This window comes from Pongo abelii, chromosome 8 (genome assembly GCF_028885655.2).
Source record: "Pongo abelii isolate AG06213 chromosome 8, NHGRI_mPonAbe1-v2.0_pri, whole genome shotgun sequence".
Classification (NCBI taxonomy): Eukaryota; Metazoa; Chordata; class Mammalia; order Primates; family Hominidae; genus Pongo; species Pongo abelii.
This window is the reverse complement of record NC_071993.2, coordinates 10,489,800-10,517,748: the sequence shown is the minus strand read 5'-3', so window position 1 is coordinate 10,517,748 and position 27,949 is coordinate 10,489,800.

Sequence of the window (27,949 nt, the reverse complement as noted above, 5' to 3'; positions counted from 1 at the left end):
ATTAACTCTTTCAATTCAATGTTTATTAAACGCATAATATGTTGAAAATGTGGACTAGACCCAAGTGATAAAGGAGAAACTTTATCCTTAGTGAACTTATTCAGGCTTGAGGTATAACCAATATGCTCTGGGTGTGTTGAGAAAGGGCATGCGAATTAGTGTGTGTGGTGAGTGAAGGCTTCTTGGAGGAGGTGGCTGGAGCTGAGGCTTGAAGGAAAGGTCTACATAAATGTAGTATACACATTACCACCTTCTCCCCTTACCTAACATTACTTATCCCGTTTAAGGCCCTAGGGAGTGAGAAGTAACTTTATAACTCACCCAGCCCTCCACAGTTGACTGAATCAGAGCAATGAATTCACTGCTTGGGATAAGGCATGTCATTCTCTTCCCAGTAATATGGGGAGTGGTCCAGTCCTTAGCATTGTACTCGAAAGCAGGAGGTTATGGTAGACACAGTGAGTTGGCTTCCACCTGTTGCTATGTGTAAGTTAAACAATCAACAGGAAAATCCCATCTTTAATGAGAGCAGGAAGAGAAGAAAGATGCAGGACCCCGAGGGAAGGGAATGGAGAAGCTGAGAAACTGGGCTCCTTAGAACCTGGTAATTTTCTAGTTCCTATAAGGTCCACTTGAACTTCACTTATTTTTTTTAAATTTTTATTTTATTTTATTTTTTTGAGTTGGAGTCTTGCACTGTCACCTGGGTGGAGTACAGTGGCGCGATCTCAGCTCACTGCAACCTTCACCTCCCTGGTTCAAGCGATTCTCCTGCCTCAGCCTCCTGAGTAACCGGGATTACAGGCGCCTGCCACCATGCCCAGCTAATTTTTTTTTTTTTTTTTTTTTTTGTATCTTTAGTAGAGACGAGGTTTCACCAGGTTGGCCAGGCTGGTCTTGGACTCCTGACATTGTGATTCGCCCACCTCGGCCTCCCAAAGAGCTGAAATTACAGGCGTGAGCCACCACACCCTGCCTGAACTTCACTTTCTTAAGCTCGTTGTATGACTTTATCACAAACTTAACTTTTTATTTGGGCCAGTTAGGGAGGATTTCTGAGCCTTGAAAGCCAAAGAGCCTTGATTATACTCAACATTTAATACCAGGGTTTGGACCAACAGACCCTCGAGACAATGTGGGACTGATTGTGTCATCAGGGTGGAATGGAGCTGATGGGGGACTCTTAAGTTGGTGGGGAAGGCAGCAATAGTAGTTTGCTAGGACATTATAGAGCACATCCCTCTAAATGCAAAGTTAAAGCCAAATGTAAGCAGAGTGGGTGTGTTGGATATTGGACACTTTGCAGCTATAAGCAAAGTGGAACAGCTCTATGTCAGTGACTACAATTTGCCCCTGGATAAACAATTCCTTCAAGTTTATATCCATAAAAGTACAATCCATGACATTAACTACATGCCTATAATAAAGAATGATAATAATAGCTATAATTTTTGAGAACTTGTTTTATGCTAGTGATTGTGCCAAGAGCTTTACTCGTTCTATCTCATTTAATCCTTACGAATTTCTTATGAAGTAGATATAATCATTTTTCCATTTTATAATCCAGGACACTGAAGTTGAAGCAATCGAGCAACGTGCCCAAGGTCACAAAACTAGTGCGTGATAGGGCTGAGTTTGGAACAAGGTTCTCACCTTCTGATGTAGTCTGGCTATTTGTCCTTGCCCAAATTTCCAATACTAGAGGTGGGGCCTGGTGGGAGGTGTTTGGATCACAAATGGTTTGGGCCATCACCTTGCTCATAAGTGAGCTCTGGCTCTGAGCTCTTGTGAGATCTGGTCATTAAAATTGTATGGTGCGTCCCCCTACCTCTCTCTGTCTCTCTCTCTCTCTTACTTTCTCTCTTGCCCCTGCTTTCACCATGGGATATGTCTGCTGCCCCTTTGCCTTCCACCATGAATGTAAGCTTCCTGAGGCCTCATCAGAAGGTGAGCAGACACCCGATGCTATGCCTCCTGTATAGCCCACAGAACCGTAAGCCAATTAAACCTCTTTTCTTATAAATTACCCAGCCTCAGGTATTTCTTTATAGCAATACAAGAACTGCCTAATATGTCTTCCACATCTTCTCAAGCATGAATAATAGTTATTTTAGTTTTCGGAATCTCCTATGCTCTAGATTTCATGAGGGCAATCCTTATTTAATGTCTTTCCTAAAGATTTGCGTGCTCCTTAATGTCTCCTTTAGACTTTAGACTGGGGCAGGGGAAGGGGTGTCAGAAAACTCCGTGGAGAGCCAGATAGTAAATATTTTAAGTTTTGTGAGATACCTGTTGCTACTAATAGCACTCAACTCTGTTTTGTGGACCTAAAGCAGCCATGGCAACATAAAATGAGCATGGCAGTATTCCAATAAAACTTTATTTATTGACAGTGGGATCTGAATCTCATATAGTTTTCTTGTTTCAAGAAATATTACTCTTTTAATTTTTTAAAGCCACTTAAAAATTCTTAACTCACAGTTTATACAGAAACAGGACTGTCATCGTTTGCCAACCCTTGCTCCAAGGCTCCTTAAACATTCTACTTTTTCTCCCTCAGGAAGTTTTGTTCCTGTCTTCCTCAGACTCCATCTTTGTTCTTCAGATTAGGTTTTCTATTGTATGACTGACTTTCCAAGCCAGAAGCCTAGATTAATCATCAATATGTTATTCAACTTGATCTTCATCTCCTGTCCTTTGCCTACTCCTGCCATGTTTTCTTACGCAAAGTTCTTCTTATTCTTTACCTGAAACTTATTTCCAACTCCTGCTTTTCTTTACTTGTTCTATACCAATCTCTTCCCAGTGGAATTCTCCTATTCCAGAGGACTCTTGAAATATTGATAAATCTTTTTCACCATTGTGTCTCCTGTTCCATTTTTGTGATTCTACTTTTTCTCCATGTCTTTGGCCTCTATAGTACAATACAGTTTTAGATACAAAATACATTTTAAACTGCAATATAAGCAGTCAATGGTGGTTATCTCAGAATAGCAGATAATTTAAGAAATCCAAAAATGTAGGCATATTTATACCTATTATTCTATGTACTGGCATATTATACCTATGTTCTATGTAGTGGCTTGGTCACTAATATTTTTTGATAATCAATATTATCAATATTTAATCAATATATATATAATAAAATTATTAGTCCATAACAACATATGTAAAGCTGTATATGATCATTTATTGACTCAGTCATCTATTTTTGGCTATTTTGGGTGGTGGTATTTCTTTTCACTTTTACTAATAGCACTCGGTGGAAAATTATCGTGACTGCTTCCTTGTACACATCGATGCTTAGTTATTTCCTTAAAATATGTTCCTCAAGCTGGGAATGCTGCATTGACATTTTTGCATATTGCAAGGACTATTTATTACCATTCCAAAATTATCCTACAGAAAGTTTTATCAATTTTTACCTCTGTGAGTAGTGTATTAAATACTTTCTTCTCAGGCAAGCCAATGCTGGGTATTAGCAATTTTAAAAAACTAAACTTCTAAATAAATAGGTAAAAAATATTATGCATTAAGAATTATTAAGGACATTAGATTTTTTTTCCTAACATATACTTTCTAACTATTTTCTCAGTTTGTGGAATCTCTAAATTTTATGATTTAAATCTTATGTCACAGAAGCTTTAAAAAAATTTGTGGACTCAAGTATTCTATTTGTTGGTTTTTTCTTCCCATGTTAGTTTTCCAGTGTAGATATCATTTTAGAACATCTTTCGGCTGGGCATGATGACTCACGCCTATAATTCCAGCATTTGGGAGGCTGAGGCAGGAGGATCACCTGAGGTCAGGAGTTTGAGACCAGCCTGGCCAACATGGTGAAACCCTATCTCTACTAAAAATACAAAAATTATCTGGGCTTGGTGGTGGGTGTCTGTAATCCCAGCTACTCGGGAGGCTGTGGCAGGAGAATCACTTGAACCCAAGAGGTAGAGGTTGCAGTAAGCCGAGATTGCACCACTGCACTCCAGCCTGGATGACAGAGTGAGACTCTGTTTCAAAACCAAACAAACAAAAAAATAGAACATCTTTCATATTATTTTTACATTTAGGGAATTGTTTTTCATGTTAATATTTAAATATTTAATTCAGACAAGTTGCCATGTAGTTGGTTAACAATATTTCTTAAATAATATTTCATTTTCTTATTGATTTGAAGTGCTGGCTTTAACTTATGATAAAAGTACTATTTGGGGAACATTTTATACTTTCAATTTGTTCTGTTGATGTTTCTGCATATTCCCTCCACAGCCCTTAAAATATTGTAAATATGTAAGAGTAACGTTTCATATAATTCTACTTAAAAAAATGTTCTGGCTTTGTACCTCATTCTGTAATGAGTTGGTAAGTTTCAGGTGAAATGACCCCGTTGCTCATATGGCATTATCTGGTATAAAGAAATGGAGTCATAGAATGGCTGGTTTTAGGTTCCTTTCTTTCCGTTCCACAGCAGCCTCATTGCCCTGTTGATTCTTCCTGTTATCTCTACCCTAGACTGTATGTGTCCCAAGGTCAAGCACCACCCCCATTCTTGATTCCTCTGCGCCTAGCTTAGATCTAGTATCTGATTTTATGGGGTGTCTTAATCAGTCCAGGTTGATATAACAGAATATCTTGGACTGGTGATTTATATGCACTATAAACTTATTGCTTATAGTTCTCTAAGCACTATATATAGTGCTTAGAATTGCACTATATATAGTGCAATTCTAAGGCATCAGCAGATACAGTGTCTGGTGAGGGCTGTCGTCTGCTTCTAAATGATTCCTTCTTGCTGCCTCCTCTTGTAGGAGAAGGGGCAGGAGCCTTCTTCAAGTCACTTTTTTAAAGGCATTAATCTCATTCATGAGGGTGGAGCCCTCATGATCAAATCATCCCCTAAAGTCACCATGTCTTACTATGTCAACAATGGGGATGAGCTTTCAACATGAGTTTTGGAGAGACACAAATATTCAGATCATAGCATGAGGCGAGGGCATTGCCCAAGCCATATTGCAAATTAATAAACAGCAGAGGTAGAAATAGTTCTCATATCTTTTAAAGTCTAGTCCATTGTTTCTTACTTTTAATTTGTTTTTCAGATCATTTGAATTTCTCATTTACCTGTGTAGACACTACAGTTTCTGTTGTCAACAACAACAGCAAAGAAATAAAGATAAAGGAAAAAAGAGAGATAGTTATTTCCTCAGGTTGATTACCAATGTAATTGCTCTGTTTTCTGATTTTTCTCACCCATTCCTGTTTTTAAGGAGAAGATTTAAATCATATAAATGTTCTGAATATTTACATTTATTCACCATTAGTTTTTAGTGAAATTCTACTTAAATAGAGCTGTATTTAAGGAGTTCGATTGTAGGGTAAGGTTATAACTCCTTTCTAAGCTTGTTTAAGTTTCATACAAGGTGAACTCCTTGGGAGCCACCTTTGTTTCTGGGTCATGTCTGGCAATAATAGAAACTCAATAAACTGAACTGAACTCTCGTTACCCAATCACGCATCTCTCTTGATTTTTTTCCTTCATGCACAAAGAGCTGCTTTTGTGGGTACATAAAGGGTATTTTCTGGTAGTTGTTAAATATTAGCATTTAATATTAGTTGTTGTCTATATAAGTATTCATTTTTATTTAGACAAAAATATCCTATAGGGTGAGCCTCATTCATTAAGACTTAATTCAGGCATCAGCTCTCTCTCTCTCTCTTTCCTCTCCCTACTCTTCTTCCTACCAAAGTTTTCCTGATGCCTTCAGGCTAAATTAATGACCTTTCTCTGTGTTCCAATGATACCTGTTTATACTTCTTTCCTGGCACATATCATTTTGCATATTTTGTATAATGATCCGCTTGTGACTGTCACCTCCTCCAGATTATAAATCTAGCAGAGATTTTAAATGTAGTTGTCATAAACATTTCTTAATAAATGAATGTATGTGCAACATGTTTGATTTAGAGCCAACCTAGGCTAAGGTTCAGGCAGACAGATGATTTATTTACCAATAAATTTCAAATTTGAAATGCCTCGAAAAAACAGTTTTAATAAATAGTTAAAGCAAAAATTAAACAGATTTAATAAACAGTTAAAGCATAAATATTCTGTTAGGGATAATTTCTAATCTTACTTTAAAATAACAGCGATCAATTTTCTTCTTGAACCATGTGTACAATATATATATATACACCAACTAATTACAAGACCCAGGTCTGATGGCATCTGTCTCTGCAGGAAAGTTAATATGAAATATCTAAAAGAAGGCATCTCCTAGTCTCCTGGACTTAAAGTCACTCAAAGTATATGGTCTTGTCTATACAGAGACATATGTCTTAAGGATAAAAATGCATTTAGAAATTTCCATGTTCTTTCTCAATATAGAAATATGTGAGTTACCATAGCAACAAGTGTTATAGATTCACTTATTCTCTTTTTATTATTAAAAAAATGCAGAAGCTGAAATATTTTATAATAAACTTTGCCATTGATGTCTAGAATATTTTTGTGATCCTCTAAGATACTTGAAAGAATATGTTAAAATGGGAATATAAGAATCTTTCTTAATAAAAAGTCATTGAACTATCACACACACACGCAAAACCATCAAGTCACATATATTTCCAAATAACATGAAACCTTCCAGGGTAGGGCAAATAATATTTTGTTTTTGCTATTTGGATATGAAATGGAGTCAGATTTATTTTAAGAGAAAAATACCAGAAACTTGAAATATAAATAATCATCTCTTAAACGCTGAATGCTTTCCTTTTTTATATATAACTTCCAATAACAAAGGAGCATGTTTTATGTTTTTTAAATAAACAATACATTAATGACCAAAATGTACCTCATTTAAAAGAAAAATTAACCGTTGAAGAAATTAAGAAAGACTCTGAAGGAAATAGAAGAATTACAGACGTTGAAATGATGAGCATACTATTATACTGGTTAGGATGGAGAATTTAAGTTGGTTTTTAAAATATTGAATTGAAACATTCAGATACTCAATTAGGAGAGTCACCAAGCAATACTATGTTTTTCTAAAAGTCCTACAGTTATATCCTATGCTTTCCCTTGTAGCTTTGGACTTAAAGCTTCATCTGGGTGCTCGGCTCTGCTTGGATGTTTCACAGGTTCTGCAGCCCCGAGCTGAAGTTATGGTCTCCAACCACCCTCTACCTATTCTCCCTTCCTGCTTTTCCATCTCCATAAATGGCAGCACATTTGTCCACGGGCTTAAGAAACACCAGGACCTTCTTATAGAGTGTCTTACAGTATCCTTAAAGACTCCCTCCTCCGGGCGGATCACGAGGTCAAGAGATCGAGACCATCCTGGCCAACATGGTGAAACCCCGTCTCTACTAAAAATACAAAAATTAGCTGGGCGTGGTGGCGGGCGCTTGTAATCCCAGCTACTCCGGAGGCTGAGGCAGGAGAATGGCGTGAACCTGGGAGGCGGAGCTTGCAGTGAGCAGAGATGGTGCCACTGCACTCCAGCCTGGGCGACAGAGGGAGACTCCGTCTCAAAAAAATAAAAAGACTCCCTCTGCACCCGTTCAAAACCACTCAATAACCTGACAATTGTTTGCCTACTAATTATTTTCTGAATTCGTTGCCCTGTCTTCTTTCTGACTTCAGCTTTCTAAAATGAACCCCTCTGTCCAGGCGCAGTGGCTCACACCTGTAATCTCAGGACTCTGGAAGGCCAAGGCAGGCAGATTGCCCGAGGTCAGGAGTTCGAGACCAGCCTGGCCAACATGGCAAAACACTGTCTCTGCTGAAAATACAAAAATTAGCCGGGCTTGGTGGAGGACACCTGTAATCCCAGCTACTCGTGAGGCAGGAGAATCTCTTGAACCCGGGAGGTGGAGGTTGCAGAGAGCTGAGATCACGCCACTGCACTCCAGCCTGGGAAACAGGAGGGAAACTCTGTCTCAAAACAAAACAAAACAAAACAAAACGAACCCCTCCTTCCTTCCTATCTGGGTGACTACAGTAGTTTCCCCAGTGGTCTCTCTCTCTTCTTCTGGTCTTGGCTCCCATCTGTATCCTCCACAGAGTAATGGCAGAGCACTAATGTTAACAATAAACTCTCATTTTCTCACCCAATCCCCTTCCATCGCTCCCGCTGACTAAAGACCATCAAAACTGTTTCACATGACATTGACCCGGCCTCTGCCCTCCTCTCCACCCTCACTTTCCTTCATGCTCCAAAGAGATGCCTATGTCTAGTAATTCCACGCTGCTTGTCGTTGTTGCACATGAAGGCTCTTCTCACTTTTGTGTCTTTGCTGGTGCAATCACTCTTTCCTGTCATTTTCTTTCCTAAGTCCTTCCTCTGATTTTTTTTTTTACTCATCCTATTAAACCACAAGCAGCCTCTCTTCCAGGAGGCCTCCAGGATACACTAGGTGAGTTCCCTGTCTCTCTGCTTCCATAGAAGCTGTTACTATTCTTTACCATAGCACCCATCACCCTATTCAATCTTTGTTTGGGTCTTTGCTCTACTGTAACCATCACAAAGTCAGGAACAGATCTTTCCTATCTTTGAATCTTCAGTGCCTGGCATCAAGCCTCTCTGAGATGGCTGGGTGCGGTGGCTTATGCCTGAAATCCCAGCACTTTGGGAGGCTGAGGAGGGCAGGTCATTTGAGGCCAGAAGTTTAAGACCAGCCTGGGCAACATGGAAAAACCCACCCTCTACTAAAAACATCAAAAATTAACTGGGTGTGGTGGTGCACACCTGTAATCCCAGCTACTCAGGAGGCTGAGGCTTGAGAATTGCTTTAACCCAGGAGGGAGAGGTTGCAGTGAGCCAAGATCATGCCACTTGCACTCCAGCCTGGGTGTCAGAGTGAGACCCTGTCTCAAAACAAACAAAACAAAACAAAACAAACAAACTAAAACTTCTCTGAGGAGAGAAAGCCAACCTTTTAACAGGATTAAATATTAGGTAATATAATTTAAGGTTATTGATATGATGCTATTACTTCTGGTGTAGTTGTCTGCTAACTCTTTTTCAGTTAAGAAATTTTTTAATTAAATGTTCTTATTAGACATCTCATTTTGAATCAAACTTAAAAGTGAAAAAGAATACTGAAAAGAAGGCAGTGTCAAGTTTTAAAAAGAAGATACTATTGCCTGCTCTTTGCAGCACAGATTTGAGCAGTTTCTGGATATTGTTCCTGTGGGCACATGGGGTAACATGCTGCGTAGGAACACAGAGCTGTAGACCACATGGTATCCAGGAGGAAACAATACTCCTGGGTATTAAGGAAAGAGGGAAAAATAAACCCCAAACCTTTAGGTTCTGTGATCTCCAGTGATGAACCCACTGCTTGCTAGCCTGAGCTCCCAGCTCTGGGTGGTGCATTCCACACTCCTTCATTCCACTGGGCACCACTGAGTGTTTGAGCAGACATGGCCAGATGTGCTGGTTACACTGCATTCCAGAGGCAGGATGGCATAAATTAGTTTCTAATGGCTCAGACAAGTAAGCGTGCCCCAACAAACACCTCACTTACCAGAAGGAAATGAGTTATGCAGTAGGGACCACTCTTCATTAACCAATATGAGTTAAAGGGTTGTGTGTTCAGAAGCTATTCAATGGCTTTCCAAATGGCACACATCTTACTTAACTTTTGCAAACGGAGGGCCAGTCAGATTTTGAATCTGAGGAGGAGTTAAGGTTATCCATTACAGCCACCCATGAGCTTTCTTGGAAAATATATTGCTGTCTGCGCAGGGAAGGACTACATGGCTGGGTATTTAATGTGACAACCATTCGTGCTTTGCAAGGGCAACACAAAAAGGAGCTTTTTAGAAGGTTTGCTGGTCTCTGATGGTTTCACAAGTATCAAGAATGACATTTCCATTAAAAATGGCCCAAATACTTTCATTGCATTTTAAAAACCTCAGACTACAGAAAGAAGCCAAGATGTCTCTCTGTCCGTTCCAGTCGACCAGCAGTCACTGTCAAAGGCAATATCTAAATGGCTACAAGATGTGATCTCATTCCATACATTGCAAAAGGCAATTCTAGAAATGTAACACCAAAAATTTTAATAACATTTTTCTGCCTGAAAATGAATATATACATTTATATTCTCCTGTGTATTAGTAAATTGTTGAATTTTTAGGAGTATTAATACTGTGTTATCTTTACTAGAAATAGCAATTACTATAATGGGCATTTGCATAGCATGTCATGTTTTAGAGTGTACTTCTTCACATTCTAATTTGATCTTTATAAAGCGTCTGTGAAATAGAGGAGTCCATTATCTTCCATTTATCTTACAGATTGGGAAACTGTAGATAAGAGAAGTTAAAGTTAAGAATCTGCACTGAATTTCTGATCCTTGATGATAGTCTAGCGTTGAGAGTCATGGATGTCTGAGTTAGACAAAAACTTGGTACAACTTTGATTTTAAAAAGTTTGACATATTAAACTCTCACGCATCTATTCTGTTATGAGTTAGTTAGCTAAGAAAGTCACAATTTGACTTCTAGGATCTACGACAAGGGGAACACCATGTGGTTGATCAAGAGGGCCGAGTGAGCTATTTTGTAACTTAAATATTTCATCATAGATATTGGTCGCGGATAATGAACACAACTAGCCGCTGAGAGCAAGAAGGCTCAGTGATGTCCCAGTGCCAGAGCCACAGAGGGTTCTAGAGTTTTATAGTGGGGTCCCAGTGACCTTGGCACTGCGCAAAAGCTGTGGTCAGAGAGATGACTAGAGAGCCCAGAAGAGAATTCACAGGTGAATGGTATTATGAAGCAATGGCAAGCTGGGATGTGGGGTTGGTTTTGCAAAGTTCTGCTTCTCTCAATTTCATGGACCTAGGAAGCGCACTTGGATCTTTTTAAAATTCAGATTTGAATTCAGCGGATCTGCAGGGAGGCCTAAGCATCTGCATTTTTTTTTTTTTTTTTTTTTTTTTTTGCAGCCTCCTAGGTGAGACTACTGATGCTGGTCCACAGACCATCTTTGAATAGCAAGATTATAAAGAACCACACCAGGAACCTAGCTTCCCTCTAATCCCAGTTCAGCCACTTCTACTTCTTGGCTTACAAATCCCAAGAGCTAGCTTATGGGATGGGAATGGAGTAATCTCCATTGTTTTATTTTACCAGTCATTTATCTTCTCCCTAGAGAAAATACGACTTAGTATCTGCTACTCGATGCCATTCCAATCCATTGCCGAGAAACAGAAATATAACTCGTAGACACAGAGCCTGTGTATTCACAAATGAAAACATGTTTCTAAAATCCAAAAAGAGCAGTCAAGATACACAGGTATTTCTGAGAGATAAAGCTTCATCCATCATGCAAAGAGGTGACCAAAATATTTCCTTTTTTTTTTCAGTCAGACAAACAGTAGAATAGACCTGTGCCTTTGCAAGTAGGAGAGCCCCTGCCTCTACTATGCTCCCCTCAAATCCAACTCCTAGTTCAACACAGGCTTTTACTCACAATGGCTCTGTTTACAAGTGGCAGAGGTGAGTCACAGTGAACTCTGTGGCCACACGATGCATCCATCTATGCATGTGGATATTCTAATGTATTCTGTAATGAAGAAGATCTTGTTTTAAGATCTTCTGAGACGTTCTTCCCCTCATTAATATGTACAGATTTTTATTATTCATAGATTGCATATTTGCAAATTCACCTACTCACTGAAATGTATTTGTAACCCTCCAAATGAGTACTCACTGTTGCTTTTTCAGCAGTCTGCAAACAAATGCAGAACAACCAAAAAATCTAAAGTTGCCCACCTGCCTTCCCAGGTGAGGCTGAATAAGGCACGAGGCTGTACCTGTGTCTCAGTTCTCATACTGTAGACAAGTATCCTTCTCGTGGTCTATTTTTCATGGTTTTGTGCCTTTTGTTAGTGATTTTACTGTTTAAAACAGCCCCCAAGAGTAATGTTGGAGTCTTATCTAGTGTCCCTAAGTGCAAGAAGGCTGTGGTGTGCCTTTTGGAGAAAATCTGTGTGTTATATAAGCTTTCTTCAGGCATGAGTTTTGGTGCTGTGGGCCATAAGTTCAACGTTAATGCATCGACATGTATATCAAATGGCTTTAAACAAGAACATACACAAAACAAGGTCACATATTGATTAGTTGATGAAAATGTTGTAATCAGACACTCATGGGCACCTAGCCCTGTATTTCTCTTAGCAGCAAGTGTTCAGTATTTGCTAATTCAGTGTTTGCAGTGACTTTATAGAATATAACTACTGTGAATAACGAGAATTGATTGTAGTTGCATGTATTACAACCTGCAAATTCAAAGAAATCAAATAACTTAGGATTAAGCATATAGGCTCTGAGTGCAAATTCCAGCTTTACCTTTTACTACCTGGGAGCACTTCGGATTCCATTTCCTCCCTGCAGTAATATCTCATTCATAATACTGTGGTGAAGTGTAAAGGAATTGGTGCATCCACAGAAACTCACGCATAGGACACATTTAAAATAAGATCTGGGCAGACAGAAAGCACTCAGTATATGAGCCGTCACTATTGTTTATTATTTTGTAGAGCATGAAACATAGGAAAGCTCCAGAAAAGTGTGTAATGTCACACAATAAGCAGCTGAGCTGAGCTAGGAACACAGTCCTGAGTTTAACACCAAATTCACAGGGGAAGCCATCCAAGAGAGGAGTGAGACGTGTCTGGAACATGTATACAGCACATGGCTGGCCATTGCCCTAAATATAGAGTTACAGGCTGTGTGTTGAAAGGCAGGATGGGATGGGTCAATCAACAAGGGACGTGAAAAGGGGTGCCTTTGTGTGACTGCAGCCATTTCAGGTGTCAGATCTCAGACCCCTTGGTTTTGCAGCTTTTTATAGAAATGCCTGTGGAAACATAATGGTAGACAGGGGTGACCATAGTTCAGCATTTCAGACATATCATCTTTTCTCTCTAGTGCTGCAGGGGTTATGCTACAAATTGAAAGATCTAGCTACATGAAACGGAGCTGACACATTGAGCCAGGAAGTCTTTTCTTCTGCAGAAAGCTCTGATCTTCAAGTTAGCCCATCTGGAAGGGGCAGATTTGACAAGAATAATTCCACATTCTGCACTTGCAGGGATTGCAGGCATAGCAAGGAAATGAGGACCACACCTGGGATTGAGGAGCTAGGAAAATAAAAACCCTAAAAATCCCAAATGTGAAACTGGGCTAGAGATAGGAGAAACTGGACATAAGATATCCCGGGCATTTCCCACCTTTGCCAGTGGGGCAGCCTCATGCTTAGAGTTGGGAGTGGGCTCCCTGGGGTGAGAGGTGCTTGGAAGGCATCCTTTTTAGTCACTACTCTCTGCATTGTGCTAACACATGTCCTCATTCTGACATGGCATCCTACCCCAGTGAGGGGAGCCACTGTGTTGCTTTTAGAAGCAGCCTCTTAAAAATACTCACCCAGGCCGGGTGCGGTAGCTCACACCTATAATCCCAGCACTTTGGGAGGCTGAGGCGGGTGGATCACCTGAGGTCAGGAGTTCGAGACCAGCCTGGCCAACATGGAGAAACCCTGTCTCTACTAAAAATGCAAAATTAGCCAGGCATGGTGGTGCATGCCTGTCATCCCAGCTACTCGGGAGGCTGAGGCAGGAGAATCGCTTGAACCTGGGAGGCAGAGCTTGCAGTGAGCCGAGATCGCGCCATTCCACTCCAGCCTGGGCAACAAGAGCTAAACTCCGTCTCAAACAAAACAAAACAAAACAAAACAAAAACAAACAAAAAAAACTCACCCAGCTTTACAAGGGGGAAGGCGCTGAAAGGTGGATCACTTGCCTTCTGGTATTCTAAGAGGGGTGGCATGGATGGAGCAGAGGTTTTGCTAAGGATCAAAGAGGAAAGGGAAATCATTTCCAAGAAGAGAGCTAATAAGATGGAGGAGGATTATGAGTTAGTGTTTTAAGCACCCAATGGGGAGCTAAAGATAAAAAAGAATACTAAGAGTTTTTAAAAAACAACCTGCTGAAGGAGAAAAACCAGTTATTACTGTGGGATGATGGGAACTGCTTTTCTAGAAAACACAAAAGCCTCCTTTCATTTAATGCCCTTAGCAGTCCTAGGAAGCAAGTCTGAATTCCCTCATTTTACTAGAAGAAAAACAGGCTCAGCAAAATTTTAAAACTTACTCAAAATTATACAGGCAGTCAATGGCAGAGGACAGATTCAAACACATATCTGTAGGATTTGAAAGCTTCGGCTCTTTGCAAACAAAAACCCCACAAAGAACAACAATAAAAGCTAATATTTATCAAGCACTTTAGAAAGTGCCAACCACTTCTTTACAGATTTTATATGCATCAGTTAATTCAATCTTCACAGCAATGTGATTTATAAACAATTATACCTACTTCATGAATTCAGAACCTGAGGCTTAGAGAACGTAAGTAACTTGCTAATAATCATTACAGCTCTGAAAAGAGACATTTGAGAGACAACTGCCAGGGGTAAAGAGTGATTTTTACTAACATTTGAATTGGTATTTACACAAAGTCTTGATGTGTGGGTACTGGGGAGTGGCAGGAAGAGGTGGTGATCTGAACTGCAGGGAGCGGACGCTTGACTACTGTGAGGACTCCTGACCCTGCCATGTTGTCACTGGGAAAATGAAGAATGAGCTAAGCCAGAGCAGAGGGACTGGAGGAAACAGCCTTACAAAAAGAAAGAGAAAAATCAGGCCAGGGTACTGGGAGTGAAGGTGGGGAAGTGGAGGGAAGAGAGGACCCTAGTGTCTTTGCAGCTCAGCTCAGTGGCACTAAGCAAGATGCCTGCCATGAGCCAGAGGCAGGACAGGAGCTGGGTAGGCGGGAGGCATAGTCCATGGAAAGTCATCTCACTGCAAAGCCCAAGAAGTGGTTCTGAGGCCCACTCAGAAGAGGTCTCCATTTTCCCAGGAACTAAAGTCTAGAAGGAGAGAGCTCAGGGCAGCCTGGAGGCCTGGAGTGCATGCAGCAGGTGTCACAGCCTCATGGACTGGGCATGCGGCCTGGAAGTCAAGGACACAGAGAGGGCCCCAAAGGGCACCTTTTCTGAATTAAAGCTGCACTGAGCTAAGGAGTAGCATAGGGCAGTGGCCCCCTCAATGGTTTGTCCCCCATCCCCTGAGTGGCCATGGGGACAGCTCAGGGACAGTCTGATCACATACTGGACCAAAGCTACTGGAGGTGGCAGAGGCATTTGCCTGGACTGAGGAGCAGGTGGAGGAGGGGAGAGCTCTGACTCAACATATAGATGCTGGCAGCAAGGAATGCCTGATGTTTGCCTCAGATGGGCGGCGGCCAACATCTGTCTTTCTGTTTCCCCAAAGCAAGAGGCTTCCACCACATGCTTTTACTAAGGATGGCTCTGTTTACAAGTGGTAGAGCCGAGTTCCAGTGATGTCTGTGGTCAAACGATGCATCCATCTGTGCATGTGGATATTCTAGTATATGTTGGGTCAAACGATGCATCCATTCATGCATGTGGATATTCTAGCGTATGCTGTAACCAAGCAAGTCTGTTTCCTGTCCAGCTCTCCAGATCTCAACGGAACATCCCCTTTCTCTGACTCTCAGCTCCTGGGTATAGATGCATCTTGGGCTGGCTGAGCCATGTAACTCCAAGTACGATTTATTTTAAGAGAAAATTGCCCACCTTTTAGAGTAAATAAAGTTGAGAGCAGAACCCAGCAACTTCATTTCCACTTCCTACTGTAGGAACTGAAGAGTGAGCTTCCTTCAGCTTCAATTGCTCTTCTCAGAAAGTTTTTATTTGGCTTAATAGAAGAAAGCACAGTTTCTAGACCAAAGAGGAAGAAAATAAGACAAGGCAAGGCAAGTAAGTAAAGGACATTTCAGCTCTGACTTTTTAAATCTCTCTCCCTCTCTCTCTTTCTCTGTTTTATTTGTATTCCTGCCAGCAATCAATTACTATATATCGTATGAAGCATCATTGTAATAGGTAAAGGCATGGTATACAAATGACAAAGGAGGAATGTAACAAAATGAACTAAAATATGCATCTAAAGCCATTGTTGTAAATAATATATCTTATAATAAATATCCACAGGAGAGCTGGGAGATAAAAATAGCACCACTGTGTGAAATAAGGACTGTGACTTATTTTCTGTAGAAGCTGCTGTTTCTCTGCCAGTGAGAAAAGATGCTAACAAAAGAACGCACTAAGCATGGTCCCTTAGATATCTTCCCTTTGTGTGGCATGTGTTGTATGTTATGTAAAGAGTTCATTTTGCCCACCTACATGCTTGATTTTTTTTTCTTTGGATTAAAGGAGACCGTCCTACGTGGAGCTGTCAGGCATCAGTCAATGTGGGTTGAAATTAACCATAGTGAGTGACGCTCAAGTGGGTTTAATCTGAAGGGAAAATGAAGACAATATACTCCAAAGAAGTTTAAACGGTGGCATATACATGATTTATTTTCCAAAGCTTTAGTTCAAATAACCAACAGGACAGGAAAAATGAAAGAATAAAAGATTATATATTGTATTTGCTGCAATATAGATGTCTCAACCTAATGAGGCTCCTGGATCCTAGTTTGCTTCTGAATATCACCAGGGGTGATTATAGCTTGCAAAAGTATACTAGAAAAAGGCATGCCTTCCTATGTCTTGGGCTGTAATTAAAGCCACAAGCCATCAGATAGCGAAGAGTCCAGCTGCAGCCCTTCAAACCTTTAGTACCCTGCCATTAAAAATAGATTACAGCACAAAATATGTACCAAAAATAATCCCAATAAAAAATTTGCACATTTGATTACTATAATTGATTTTTTTCTTCTAGATATGAATAAATGACCCAGGCTAAATGCCAGTTCCTTGCAAAGAATTTCATTTAAGCTTCACTGAATTGAAAAGGCTCAACCAGACTCAACATTTCCAACTTCCTAGCAAGCAGCAGAAAATCTACCTGACAGTTGCTATGGAAACACGAACAGGAAGAGTGAACCACCAGCCTATAAATCCACAGAGAAACCTTTCTTAATTGGAAGGCCTTTAACCCACACATTTTTCTCATAGCTGCAGAGCTTATTTCTAAAGAGATTATTAAATTCCTCAATTGACTTATGAAGGATGCTTCCCACTATATTACTGTGCTTTGGGTTGCAATTTTTTATATCTGTTTCCAAAATTACAAAACAGACCAGGGATAATAAAAGTTAACACAGATGTTTCAATGAAAAATCCATATGATGTTCCGAAAATAACTTCAGCGGCAATGCTGAACAAAAAGTATTCCAATACAAGAACCAAGATGGTGTAGACCTGTTTGTTTCAAAGCTGTATCTAAGTCACCAAACTTCTTCACTCCCCCTGATTTTGACATATTAATGTAGGTGGAAAATCCTGACAATATTTCCTAATGTTTAAGAAGGCTGACCAAGCCAGACATATGAATAAGTGAGGTGTTGGAATATGTTAATTTTATGCTCACCCTTGATTTTTTAAACTGTTTTTGCTGTTGGTTAGCAAATACTAACTAGTATGTGTCTGGCTGAACAAGAAGCAAACACAACTAAACATCTCAGTGAATCTCAATTACATTGTGGTAGTTTTGGTTAACTAATCCATTCTAGTAAGCCCTCACTTAATGTTGTCTATAGGTTTCTGAAAACTGCAACTCTAAACGAAACTGTGTAGAGTGAAACCAATTTTTCCATAGACTAATTGATATAAACAAGTTACATTCCTGTGGCATATTTCTGGCCACAAAAATGACACCAAATGTCTATACAAAGACCAAAACCCTTCTAATATTAAACATTAAACTAAACGTGAGCTACACTCATATTTTTTAAAGATTCATAAAAACAAGTCAGAGAATTATTTACCCAATTATTACAGTTCAGAGTCAACCCAAACAGGACCCCATCCCACCGCAGGGCTCACTCACACACGCACCCATGCTCACACAGATGGGGACAGTTTAGACACATCAATTCACCTAACATGCATATCTTGGGGACGTGGGAACAAACTGGAGTCCCCAGAGAAAACCCACACAGATATGGGAATAATGTGCAAACTCCACACAGACAGTGGCCCAAGCAAAGAATCATTATTATTTGTTTTTATCATCAATGTTGTAATGAAACTGTGCAATGAAATGACCACATTGGAGGACCTGCTGTACGGGATTAAATTTTGTCAAACAATCTACATGAGGAGTGAGGGTTATGGCAGAGAGAGCCGAATATAGCGATCTATCCATGTCCACATTGCAGCCTTCTCTCCTTCCTTTTGGCTGTATTAAATAATCTTTCCTCCTCCTCCCAGCCTAAGCTAAGGCCCTGCTTGCATCCAGTTCCCACCTCCTTTGGTTCCCTGAGATGCCTTCCTATAGGTACTTCCACTTTCTCCCCTGTTCCTTCTTCAACCTTTCCTTCACTCCTGCTGTTCTCATCCTCAGTATGTAAATACGCTTTGGTCTCTTCCAACCTAAAAAACACACACCAGCAAAGCTTCCCAATCCCGTGCTCCACTTTCGTACTGCCCTCTATTTCTTCTCTCCTTTCAGCCTGGTATTTATTAAGAGGAAAGTTGCTCTCCTTCCTGTCTCTCCTTCCTTACTTTCTGTCCTCCCTTCAGTTTCCTGGAAGATGTTCCGACTCCCGGCAACCACACTCCGCCCTCGGAGTGACTGTCTTCTCATCCAGCATGGTGGATGATGACACCTGCTTTCTTGATGCCAACCCTTTTCTTGATTCCACGATAGGGCATTGTCCTGGCTTGTCTTCCATCTGTTCAGTTGTTCAGCCTCTGTCACCTGGGTGATCATCCTCAGGACCTTCCATGATTCTCTTCTTCTTTCACTTTGTACCTCCCTTGGGCACCCTTACACCCTCCCATCGTTTCCATTACAGTCAATATGTGAACGACTCACAAACATTTATTTCAACCTCATAAAATGCACGATAAAAGAAAATCTTCCTCCTTAGGTTGTTGAGAGCATTGGAGACAACATTTAAAACTTGTCTGACACATTCCCAGAACTCAGCAGAAATGTGAGCTATTATTAGTATGTATTTGAGACACCTTCAAGACAGCATGTGCAAAGCGAAACTGACTTCTCCTCACAGTGTTCCTTCCCATTGATTCCTTCTCTGTAAATCTCCTACTTTTTTTTTTTTTTTTTCTGAGACAGAGTCTTGCTCTGTCACCCAGGCTTGAGTGCAGTGGCATGATCTCAGCTCACTGCAAACTCTGCCTCCCAGATTCAAGCAATTCTCCTGCCTCAGCCTCCCAAGTAGCTGGGATTACAGGTGCCCACCACCACACCCAGCTAATTTTTCTGTCTTTAGTAAAGACACGGTTTCGCCGTGTTGGCCAGGCTGGTCTCGAACTGTTGACCTCGTGATATGCCTGTCTTGGCCCCTACTTATTCTTTAAGCACATTTTAATCACTAATTCCACCAAGAAAGCCTCCTTATCCTTGATTCAGGGGCCTCTCTTAAGGGCTATCAAGGCATGCTCTATTATTAAAGTTCACATCCTACTGCATTGTAATTGTCTATTTACTTGTCTCTTCATTTTAAGAGGGCAAAACTGTACAGTTTTATTCATTATTTTATCTCCAGCAAATATGTATTGAAACACAAATTAATAAAAGTGGACCTGCACATAAAATAAACCATTAAATAGAAATACCTTAACGTATTCCTTCATGGGTACCCTGAGAAGTTTTTGGTAACTTCTTGTTTCATCCTTCCTTTTATGAAAACCTAGTTTGTGCCAATTAACCTTATGGAGGTGTCCAGTACTACTTTTGTTCTAAACAATTACATTGGAGAACATGAAATTTTCAAGTAATATAGGGGGTTGCAAAGTATGCTGAAAGGTTAAAGTTCTGAAGCCTGCAAACATACAGGCATCTACACAGACAATATTTTCTTAGCCTTCAGACTAAAATCTCTCTTTCTTCTGAGAAACTTATCTGATGTCTATTCTGATCACTAATCATCTGTAGAAAAATAGTCTTTCTTTGAAACCATCTGTTTAATGATGTGGACAAAGCCTTTCCCTGGTGAATCTGTGTCCGGATGTTCTCAGACCATGTTTTTAAGGACTCATATGCTGCTGCCACTGGGGGTCTGGGCACAGACTCAGAGTTTTTAGTCAATGAGTTCAGGTTGCATTCGAGGGAGAAGAAGTCAAGGGAAAGGGTAATAGGTAACCTCCATCTGACTATTGCTACAGAAACAAAATCACCTGAGGCCAGTATACACATACAATTATCTTGAGACAAATGAATGTGGGCAAAGTACAGTATCTGGAAGCCCTCCCGACTTGCAGGGAGAAGCATGCATATTCACAAAGCCTCAGTACATTCACACATTCCTGAGGCTGTCCCCTGGCAGCCGGCTTTCTCATTCAAAGACTCCATTTGTGTTTAGTTTCACATACCTCCAACTTACAACACTTTGAAACAGCCAAGGGGAAACAGGTAGAATAAAAGGCCAGCATGTATTATTCTGATCCCTCCATCCAATAGAGAGAAACCACAGAAATTTCCATGACAGTCCACTTGGGGAAGGTATATGCCACTGTGGAGCTCTGATGGGCAAATGGTCTGATTTTGAACCTAGCTTCACTTCTTGATGGTAGTGTGACTTTGGGAAACTTTATTGAGCCTCAGCTGCCTCCCCTGTGAAGAAGGAACAAGCCTTAGGGGATTATTGACGGCATTATATGAAGTTATATAGATAAGATTCTTAAGGTCAATAAATGTTCAGTAAAATGGAGCTACAGAAGGGATGAACCAAGCACATCCTGTCTATATGAGGTCATCTCCAGCGAACACTGCTGCTAAACCTTCCATTGCATTGATCGAAGGGATGGGTGGATGAATTGGGTCATGTATTGTTTTACCACCTGGAACATCATTGAGGATTTGAACACTAATAACTGTTAGCTATCTCTTTAGCTCTGATCCTTGTCAGAACACATAATTTCAAAAGTATCTTTCGCAGCAGCTTGTTTTCAGTCTCCTCTCTAACACTTAGAAATACAAATGTTAACTTGTTTATTGAAAAAACATAAAATGCTAAAGCAACCTTAGTGACATAGCTGTATATTGCAGGATAATTATGTATTGGACAAAAAGTAATTATTCTGTATAAACTGTGGAGTCAGATTTTTTGTTTGCCTGTTTTGTTTTTCTCTGAAAAGAAAAAAAAAAAGGGCCAAAAGCCTATGTCTAAGTAAGAGTGAATGTGGAAGTCTGGTTGACTGATTTGATCACTCCTCTGCAATTTACCTATGGACATTTGCCATATGATATTGTGGCACATATTCTCACATCAGTTAATTTAATCTCCATCATAACATTGAAACACATGTGGGGGTTGGATATTATTTCCATTTCTACAGATGAGGACTAAAACTCAGAGAATTTTCATAATTTCACCAAGAATTAGGCAGAATCAAGATTCAAACCCAGCTGACTGATCATTAAGAGTATTCTTTTTTATGACATGACCTAGTCTCATAATGTAATACTACTTCACCTTCTTAGTGTTACAGTAGTTTTATAATCTCATGTTCTTTATTCTTCCTCCTTCCCTCCCTTCCTGTCTCCTTCCTTCCTCTTTTTTCACATGCATATTGTCCCTACCTGAAATACCTGCATTTCTGCCTAATTTAGTAAGTTTAGTATGTCTTCTATCCTCAAAGACTTTTGAAAAGTATCATTGCTGAAGAGTGCAGTCTCACTCCAAAACCACTGTCTTAGCTTCCTCACCCCTTTCTGCCCAAACTTAAGCACAAATCCTAAGTATAGGCAAGAAAACGTGCATGTTTTATTCCTATTTTCCTTTTCAATTTTAGTTTCATGTCTACATTGTGTAAAGTCATATATATGTATATATGAATATGTATATGTATATATGTATATGCATAAACATATATATTTATGTGTGTATATATATATTATATATACATATATATACAAATTCATGGACTAGGAGACATCAAAACTTTGGGAATATAAACTTTATCACAAATCCAAATCTGGTTTATAAGCTTCAATATCCAACATTTCACAAGTAGAATTTTCTCCTAGTAGTAAATAAGATACACATATATGCAATACTTTAAAAACTATTTTTCAATGGTTGACTACACAGATAACACAAAAAAGCAAATTGAGAGAGCTAGAAAGTACCACTATCTATAGGTTGGAAAACAAAATGTTTTGAGCAAAAGAGGGGTCATCTGACATGCTTACTGGCTTCAATCAACCTAACGACCCATCTCTAAGATATATCTGAAATAGAAAAATAATTATGGGTTTTTTTTTTAAAAAAACCTCTTGCTGTCATTTTTATGTGTGTGTGACTTATGCTTCTAAAGAACCCACAAATTTCTATTCCTTTGTTTCTCAAAGAGGACTTAATGAAAATGAGAGAAGACATACTAGTACCATCACTTTTATTCATTAAAAATTATTTGGAAAAGTAAATTTGTCTTGACGTTCTTTCCTTCCCCTCCCTGTTCCCAAAAAAGAAGCTATGCCAAGTGCAAGGATGCAGTGTTATTTATAGAACTGAACGAATCATATTCTTACAGTACATAAGCCTCTCAGTTGCTTTAGCAACCTGGGGAGCTATATTAACTCTGAGAGGTTCTGTCTCCTCTGCAGTGTTCAAATTGCTTCAAAATGTTAAACTCAATCTTCTTCAGTTGCCCTTAACAATGGGATGGGATAAGGAATTAATATTTTTGAGACTTACAATATTCCTGGGAAAATAGCTACCTTAGAAATGAAATCTACAGATGAAGTAACTTTCCTGCAATCACAGAAGTAAGTTAGGATTCAGAGCCAGATCTATTCACGGTTATCATCTGATCCTTGTGTTCTTTTATAGACATAATTAATTGTTTTAGATAAAATGTTTTAGAATGTATCATTGGTTCCAATTTTCAGTGATTTCAGAGTCGCTTGCACTGGGCAGTTTTCTACTAATAACAATTATATTTAAAAAGTTGTTTGAAGGCACTGGAGAATGACCCAATTCAGATAGAAGCTGGAAAGGATTCGACTCTTGAACGCAGGAAAACACAATGGGTGGAATCTGGGCAACACAGCTTTCCCCTGAAGACAATCCCCGATTCCCCCTACCAGGGATGGATACATACAATCAACCATGGAAACACAATATTATTAGCCTGATGACGTAGAGGATAAAGTCAGGGGATACAAGGTAGCTGTAAATTGAGAGAGGTAGAAGGAATCCCAGAAAGAATAGAACCACAGAAGGAAGAACCCCCAAATTGGCCTACAAATACCTTTCAAATACCTTAAACCTTGAACCGTGTATTTGTGAGATGAGACACCAAGGGGCTCAGGAGAAAAGAGCCATTTAAAGCTGAGACAGTGGAAAGAGATTTTAGTAGCTCCCCACCACACAAGAGAAGGAAGTATGATAAGAAATCAGGTCCCACTGGGTTACAGAGGCTTGGAAAATGTTTTGAGCTTTTCACTGAACTCTCAAAAGAGTTAGGAGTACCACATACAAAACTAAAGGATTCACACAAGAATTAAGGGAAAAAATAGAATACACCTACCTTAACAAAGCTTGAAACAAAGTATCTACCAGTTCAAGTTGATTTGTGGTAATTTAACTCCTACTAGAATGAAACTCATCATTCCTTTGAAAAAGATAATAGAATTCAGAGTCTCACCAATATATCATCCATAATTTAATTTTTTTAATGAGAAGATATACAGAAAGTAAAATCAGTCTGTAAAAATAGACCTTCAGATGAACCAGATGTAGAAATTAGCAGTTGGGATTTTTTTTTTTTAAATGACAAATCTAATAAATAATCTATAGAAATAATGAATTTAAATATATAAGTAGAAAAACATAATAACAAGAGTATGAAAGAGAGAAGGAGGTGTAAAATTCCTATATTAATCATTAAGTGACGTAATATTAATGCCAAGATAGATTTTGCTAATGTGGATATATGTACTACAATCCTAGAGAAAAAAATGTTTAAAAAAATACAAAGCAATTTGGGTAAGAAACAAGTAGAGGAAATGCAATAGAAAAGCAAAATATTTTGATTAACCAAAATAAGACAGGTAAGGAGAATTAAGGAACAAATAATGGAGAGGAAAATGAGAAAATAATAATTATCGCATTAATAATTTCATTAAATATAGACATAATATACGTTTTACCTATACTGAGCTCTTCCTCCAAATGTTTCAAGGCATATTAGCCATAATTATCACAGGGTTGACATTTTTAGCAACTACTTATAGTGAAGATCTGCTTATCAAATGTATGAATGACTGAAAGCTGAGAAGTTTACCAGTTTGATTTGCTAATAAAGTCACTGTAAAGAGGCACCAACCAACGCTCTTCATCACCCTGGATCAGAAAGATGGGCTAAACCTAACAAGATGAAATAAGTTATAGCATAAGGGAGACCTAGATTAACAATAATTTGTATGAAAAAGACTGTAAGGTCAATATGGTCTAATAGGACATGCATCAGGTAATATTAGCAAATACTCGCTTGAGCTGCAATAAGAGAACAGGGTAAGGGAGTCAATGATTAAGTCAGCTTTCTGGGCATCACATAGACCAATGCATGTAGTATTGTGCTCAATTCTGGGTTAGGTGAAGGGGGACATTATCAATTAGAATACATGAAGAAGAGAATGAATAGGATAGTGAAACATGAGGTATTAATGTCCATCAAGGGTAAATCTATATGACAACAGAACAATTCAGCTGGTTTTAAAAGGCTGCATGGAGATATACTATTTGAAGGACAATAATGAGAAAAATACATTAGTTTTTAGTTTTCTGTGTAGCTTTAAAAGCTCCTGCCTCATCTCTGTTTCTAAAACATCACGTATACACAGCACGACACATGGTGTTATAACGTGTGCACACCAGGTAGGAAGAGAGATTTTGTGCAAGTGTCATTTAATGAGGTGCTGCTTACTTGACCTGTGTTCTCTGGGTACCAGAATCTTGGGTGCTATTATGTAACTATCATTGTTTTTTTACTCTGACCTTTCTTGTGGCTATTAGTTGACTAACGTGAAATATTCAATACATGTGTTTCAAAATAATGGATGGAATCTCTGCATATATCTTGCGTGTGTGTTGGATATACATGCATATGCATCCAGCTTTGTCTCCAGCAGTCAACTGACATGACCATTTGATGGATGTGACTATGAGAATTGTCTCTGACCTTGGGCCATCTAGAGTTCCTTACTTCCTTGGTGGATTCTGCTTTAGTTCATCTTCTGTGTGACCCTAAATGGAGGATGGTGTTAATATGGTTACTCTCTTCAGTCATGTCTCAGCTGTAAATTCCAGACAATCTTTGGCTTCCAACAATGATTCAACTTCCAACATATCAACATATAGAATCTATATTTATTTAGTTCTAGATATTGCTCCTTTTTTTTTTTTTTTTTTTTTGAGACAGAGCCTCACTCTGTCACTCAGGCTGGAGTACAGTGGCATGATCTTGGCTCACTGTAACCTCTGCCTCCTGGGTTGAAGCAATTCTTCTGCTTCAGCTTCCTGAGTAGTTGGGACTACAGGTGCCCACTACCACAACTGGCTAATTTTTCTTTTTAGTAGAGATGAGGTTTTACTATGTTGGCCAGGCTGGTCTTGAACTCCTGGCCTCAAGTGTTCTGCCTGCCTCAGCCTCCCAAAGTGCTAGATATTTTCTTTCTACTTTGCTTTTGCCTCAGTACTAACAGAATATGTGCATTTATATTTACATGGACATTGAAATCAAATAAAGCTCTTGTAGAAATGACTTCTCTCTTGCAGCATGGCAAGGTGGCTAAGAGTGCAAACTTAAAGAGTCAGACTGCCACCATGGAAATCCGGACCTTGCTGCATATCGGCGGCAGAAACTTGGGTGTGTTATTAACCTCCTTTGGTTCCAGTACTGACCTCAAAGTGTTGTGCTAGTAACAAAATGATTTAATAATATAAAGTGCTTAGAACACTGTCTAGCATATAATAAGCAGATATTATTTTTATTCATCTCTGAATAAATACTTCTGGAATGCCATCTGGCATGAGTTTTTACATAATATACTGGTTATCAGTCAATGTGCCTCTGGAAGTAATATATTTAGGCAAACCCTTGGTTTTACTGCACAGACTTTTTTTTTTATTGCATCATGCTTGGTAAACATAAGTGTTACAATGACTTGTCTTGATGTCCTTTGTTCTCTACTAATTTGAGAGCTTCTTGAAGTTAGGGACAAGGTCTTACATTAACTAGAATAGAGCTAAAAAGTGCTCAATAAAATCTTCTTGGATAAATAATTTTTGAAGTTAGAGAGAAGCACCATTCATGTAATTTAAGAAAGAAATAACAAGTTGTACCAAAATATGTACTTCCATTTTATTGGCTACAAAAGCCTGTAATCTATGTATCAAGAATATTAAGAAGAGATTCCAATGCTGGATCAGAAATTTAAAAATCACCTCTCTATTTCAAAGATTTTACTCCTCCCCTTTCTATTCCTTGAACACATAAAAAACTTACAATTAACCAAGCATTGCGCTAGGAAGTGGGAGAACAGCCAGTTATCACAAGGAACTTTCTAGACTGAAGATAAATAAGCGAATAGTTTGAGTAAATAACTCAAGCTTTAATAGAGGTAATCAAGTCTGTCCTAAAATATCAGTCAAATGGGAGGCCACCTAAAGAAGTGAGTATTGAGATAAGTAATGAAGGATAAGGGCAGCCAACTTCAGGGACGTCTTGCAGGTAAGAGGGTTGGAAATTTCACACTAATAAGCTATTAGGTGATAGAAGCTATGGCTGTAACCCCATTTCTCAGATGGGAAACTAAAATATAGAGAAACACAAAGAATGTCTTATTCTAAGGGTTTATTAGTGATAGAATCAAGAAGAATGTTCAATACTTTAAAGTTCCATCCTCCATTCTACATAGTTGTGTCTTTCCATAAGCACATGATAATTTTAGAGCTGATTCTGTACCGCTTCTAAGATTTAACTCTATTGTATTACAATTAAACAGTCTTCATAATAAGAAACAGTAACATACATTCCAATTAATGTTAACACAAAATAAAAATTTGCATAATTCCTTCATGCATGCAGGAACATTTAAACATTCCGCATTTAATATCTATTCACTTCTTAGAATGTGGTGGTTTACCAAAGGGCATTAGTTTGAATGCCCAGACATCTGAGTACAATCTTTTGTTTCTTCTTTTGGTCTAGCTCAGTGGATTATAATGTTAGGGTTTATAAGAGCTGCAATCTTGGCCTACATGCGATCAAATATGCCACACACTAAAATCTATTTATGGAATAATTTGAGAATTCTCAAGATTAATTTTACTGCAGAAAATTTTCACTTTTTGAGCTAACTTTAGAATGAAAACCCGCAATCTTTCCTTACTCTTCTGTTGTTTCAGATGTTAGCTATTCTTATTATAATCTCCAAGCTTATTAGATGTACTTTTTTTCTTTTAGTTGGGCAGTTATTCCTAAATACCCTTGATGTAGTAGATTGATTTTATTTAACGTTAAAATGGCTAATCACACGGTTATAATGCTCATCCTTGACGTCCCCCCACAATAGCCCCTGCTCCTGTGCTTAAATGTGCTTTCTTGCAAATATCTCCAAAATAACTCCTTGTAAAGACCACTTTCTGTATATTGCCACATCCAGAAGGACATTACTGGTACGAATGGCAGGCAATTTCATTCTTCTCAGCCATAACAAACACTCAAACACCATTATGAAATTGTTTATAGGAGAAACTTCAAGAGAAACTTCATGTAAGACCTCCACAAAGCAGACGGTGAAAAAAAAAAGGGTAAGTCCTGCACTCCTGTAGCAATTCACATTTGGAAACATACCTTCCCCTCATATGTGGATGGCTT